This window comes from Cydia fagiglandana, chromosome 26, assembly GCF_963556715.1.
Source record: "Cydia fagiglandana chromosome 26, ilCydFagi1.1, whole genome shotgun sequence".
Taxonomy (NCBI): Eukaryota; Metazoa; Arthropoda; class Insecta; order Lepidoptera; family Tortricidae; genus Cydia; species Cydia fagiglandana.
The window spans coordinates 22,501-27,500 of NC_085957.1; the positions used below are offsets into that span (position 1 = coordinate 22,501).

At 41.3% G+C, this 5,000-nt stretch overlaps 2 non-coding genes across 2 annotated transcripts in view; both read left to right on the forward strand.

Moving 5' to 3' along the window:
- Positions 1–2,645: 2,645 nt before the first annotated feature.
- Positions 2,646–4,553, forward strand: LOC134677735 (small subunit ribosomal RNA). The gene has a single exon (XR_010100090.1). It is a non-coding gene; the product is annotated as a small subunit ribosomal RNA (ribosomal RNA).
- Positions 4,554–4,940: 387 nt separating this feature from the next.
- Positions 4,941–5,000, forward strand: part of LOC134677750 (5.8S ribosomal RNA) — a 157-nt gene continuing 97 nt past the window's right edge. The window contains exon 1 of the ribosomal RNA XR_010100104.1: positions 4,941–5,000. This exon is cut by the window's right edge and continues 97 nt beyond it. This is a non-coding gene — a ribosomal RNA (5.8S ribosomal RNA).

The following is a 5,000-nucleotide window of genomic DNA, read 5'->3' on the forward strand; positions in this document are numbered from 1 at the left end:
TAGACAAACTCACTTACCAATGCTCGATAGATGGCGGGCTGCAACGGCTGCTCTAATTTAAACAGAAAAATACACCTCCTTTTTTTTTAAGTAGGCCAAAGATCACAGATATAATAATATCCAAAGATGATGACTTATGAATAGGCATGATGACATTTTTTTGGAAATGGTTTCATTATAGACGCTTAATAATTACAGAAAAATTTAAAAAAAAAATCATATTCATTAATTTTGAATAAAAAAACATGTGTAATTAGTTTCGTGTCTTATGGTGTGGCGTTCAAAATATTTGCACACGGCGCGCACCTCTTCCAAATAACACAAAAATCAATAAAAATAAACGTAAGTACATTTTTTTTACACTCTATTATTATACGCAGTAGCCCCCTCCCTTCCTTTTTACTCAATCATATTATTATTAAATTTCGTTTCTACCTTTCTTCGGTCAAGGCCTCTACAGACGTTGTAACAAGTCACATTCGATTTTTTCTTTTGTCATCGATGCTAAGTTTATTTAGTTAACTTAACCAGCAAAAAGCCTAAAATTACTTTTCAGATTTAATTTAGATAAATAAATGTACCTACCCACCTAACTGCCGGACGCAAATCGAATGCGATCCAAGGTGAGTTGTGTCTGTATAGCCCCCCCCCCTCGCATTGACTGACATTGATTGATTTACATAATATGTCCAGTGTTGCCAACTTGGCATAATTGATGCCAGATCTGGCATATTTTCACTTGCTTTGGCACCAAAATTTTCCATTTAGCATCTGGCATATTATTTAGCATAATTTAGTCTAAGCCAAGTTTGCACCAACTTGCAACAATATGCGCCATCGCCTTATGTGGTTCATATTTTCATATGTATTTTTTTACTTTTTTGGACGGATGGACGTCGACGGACTATATAAAGTTGGTCAAGCAGATCTTGTCAGTAGAAAAAGGCGGAAAATTTGAATAAATTTATGTGTTTTAAGTATTTAATTTCAAGTAGACATTTTAGCATTTTTTTTAGCATATTTCAATAAACTTTGGCATAATTTTGGCATAATCTAGACATTAGTCTAGCATTTTTTCAAAATCCGAGTTGGCAACACTGAATATGTCACATCATTGACACTGACACATTCAGTTCGACGACACAATCAATCAATCAATACGATCGATCCTTTATTATTTACCTATATAAATAAATAAATAAACAAACAATTAGGTAAGTAAGTGATTCAACCGGTAAACTTTGTTCGCCATATTTTTTTTTTTTTAGCCTAACCTAACCTAACCTAACCTAACCTAACCTAACCTAACCTAACCTAACCTAACCTAACTTTTTTTTTTTTTTTTGTTTTTTTTACCTAACCTAACCTAACCTAACCTAACTTTTTTTTTCTTGTTTTTTTTTTTTAACTTAACCTAACCTAATTTTTTTATTTTTATTAATCTAACCTAACCTAACCTAACCTAACCTAACCAAACCAAATTATTATGTCCTTGAAATGGTTATAGCCTCGCAGCAAATTTTCCAGTAAAATACCTAAAGTTGGTGTATGTACTTATGTTACTTATAAACTTATAATATATGTATTATAAGATTTATCATAAGAAAAATGTAAGTACCCTATATTACCTAGTTTTAGGTATCTACAACAACACGAAACAACTGCTGCTCCTCGGAGCTTTTAGGGAGCGCGGCGGTCACACGCGCACCACCCATGTATATTACACATGCTGGTGTGGACCGACCGTTGTATTATTTATTTGCACTTTGGTCCTAGTTTACGCGTTTTAATATTGAAACGTGACAGACGGGAGATATATTCTATCCTTACCCACGGGGGAGAGTACAACGCGCGCAGTATTTACTTGCAGATTGTCTGTCACCATCGCCAATTCGAGACGACGCAACGTTGCCGATTGGTTTGAATGATGACAACATATTTGCGAGAAAATAGTGTGTTCTCCTATACGTGTGGCGAGGATCGATCGGATGATAATCCGATTTAAAACAAAGAACAATTTATAACCCTTAACGGTAATACGGTTTTTGAAACTCTCTCTCGGTGTTTTCATATCGCGAAACCTTCAAATACGCAATTGTAATTGCGGTTAGTGGTTTAGCGGTGGTGGGGATACGCTTTGATGTAAGTTTCATTATACTGTATTGGTTGTGAGGGTTTTGAGGGCTCTATAATACCTGGCGAGCGATATAAATCGTAACGAACGACTATGTTAAAAAAAGAATCTAAAAATTTAAAAAAAAAAAAATAGTGAAATTTTTATGTCTGGTCGTGGAAGAACGTTCGATTACATATCGGCGCTATGAAACATCACACACTATGTGTGTGTGTATGTGCGCGCTTTACTCACCCGCTACCTACCTAAGGTACACGCACGCACGCGTGTGTGTCTGTACCACCAGGTAGAATAGAGTGGTAAGTAAAATATCCACCAGTCTACGATACGCCACGTCGATTTCGGTATATCCGAATGGTGGCGTGTGTCGTATACGACTCGTGTCTTACGCGTGCGGTCTCCGTCGTCTGTGTGTGTGTTGTGTAGTATAATATACATAGATGATATTGGCGCGCACGCGTCGGCGCTAGTGTTTTGTGTCTCTAAACAAGACTCACATGAACACGGCAGCTCCCTGGTTGATCCTGCCAGTAGTTATATGCTTGTCTCAAAGATTAAGCCATGCATGTCTCAGTGCAAGCCGTATTAAGGCGATACCGCGAATGGCTCAATATATCAGTTTTGGTTCCTTAGATCTTACTCAGTTACTTGGATAACTGTGGTAATTCTAGAGCTAATACATGCAATCAGAACTCTGACCAGTGATGGGATGAGTGCTTTTATTAGATCAAAACCAATCGGCGGAGGGCCTCGCGTCCGAAGTCGTAACATTTTGATGAATCTGGATAACTTTTGCAGATCGCACGGTCCAGTACCGGCGACGCATCTTTCAAATGTCTGCCTTATCAACTTTCGATGGTAGTTTCTGCGACTACCATGGTTGTCACGGGTAACGGGGAATCAGGGTTCGATTCCGGAGAGGGAGCCTGAGAAACGGCTACCACATCCAAGGAAGGCAGCAGGCGCGCAAATTACCCACTCCCGGCACGGGGAGGTAGTGACGAAAAATAACGATACGGGACTCTTACGAGGCCTCGTAATCGGAATGAGTACACTTTAAATATTTTAACGAGGAACAATTGGAGGGCAAGTCTGGTGCCAGCAGCCGCGGTAACTCCAGCTCCAATAGCGTATACTAAAATTGTTGCGGTTAAAAAGCTCGTAGTTGCATTTGTGCTACGCACTGTCGGTGCGATTCATCCGAATCGATACTGACACGTTTGCGGAGCATATCGTCGGTGAATCGTATGTAAAAGTACGGTTCAATATAAAAATCCTATCGCGATGCTCTTCAGTGAGTGTCGAGGTGGGCCGACAATTTTACTTTGAACAAATTAGAGTGCTCAAAGCGGGCTCAAAATGCTGCTTGAATATTTCGTGCATGGAATAATAGAATATGATCTCGGTTCTATTTTGTTGGTTTTCAGAACTCCGAGGTAATGATTAATAGGGATAACTGGGGGCATTCGTATTGCGACGTTAGAGGTGAAATTCTTGGATCGTCGCAAGACGAACATCAGCGAAAGCATTTGCCAAAGGTGTTTTCATCAATCAAGAACGAAAGTTAGAGGTTCGAAGGCGATTAGATACCGCCCTAGTTCTAACCGTAAATATGTCATCTAGCGATCCGCCGACGTTACTACAATGGCTCGGCGGGCAGCTTCCGGGAAACCAAAGATTTTGGACTCCGGGGGGAGTATGGTTGCAAAGCTGAAACTTAAAGGAATTGACGGAAGGGCACCACCAGGAGTGGAGCCTGCGGCTTAATTTGACTCAACACGGGAAATCTCACCAGGCCCGGACACCGGAAGGATTGACAGATTAACAGCTCTTTCTTGATTCGGTGGGTGGTGGTGCATGGCCGTTCTTAGTTGGTGGAGCGATTTGTCTGGTTAATTCCGGTAACGAACGAGACTCTAGCCTGCTAAATAGGCGTCGTCATTTAGGTGCGCGCGGCCGTTCGCGGTCGCGCAACTCACTGGCGACGTATTAAAATTCTTCTTAGAGGGACCGGCGGTTTCGAGCCGCACGAGATTGAGCAATAACAGGTCTGTGATGCCCTTAGATGTCCTGGGCCGCACGCGCGCTACACTGAAGGAATCAGCATGTTCTCCTTGGCCTAGAGGCCCGGGCAACCCGTTGAAACTCCTTCGTGCTGGGGATTGGGGTTTGCAATTATCCCCCATAAACGAGGAATTCCTAGTAAGCGCGAGTCATAAGCTCGCGTTGATTAAGTCCCTGCCCTTTGTACACACCGCCCGTCGCTACTACCGATTGAATGATTTAGTGAGGTCTTCGGACCGACACGCGGTGGCTTCACGGCCGTCGGCGTTGCTGGGAAGTTGACCAAACTTGATCATTTAGAGGAAGTAAAAGTCGTAACAAGGTTTCCGTAGGGGAACCTGCGGAAGGATCATTAACGTGTATATATGTTGGTATGGTCTACATACAAACGTGTATAACAAGAATAATCCGTTACCAAAAACATACCTATATATATAATATGTATATGTCAGTTGTCGTCACACAGGAGAGGTCTAGTACGATCTCGCGTCGCGTATTTAAGCAGTTTGAGACTGACGTCTATTTGGAGAATCGCTTCGACCGGCACAAATCCGCGCCGTTACAGCTTATCGCTCCATATTATATAGATGTTTGTGTTTGAACTCGCGCGAACGTCAACTGTGTTGTACGTAGACTGATATGTATATTTTATATATGATAACATGCGGTATTCATTTTTCGTAATGATATTTTTTTTTTTTGACGTTTCGAACATTGTTACCAGTGTGTAATAATAAACTATTACCCTGGACGGTGGATCACTTGGCTCGCGGGTCGATGAAGAACGCAGTTAACTGCGCGT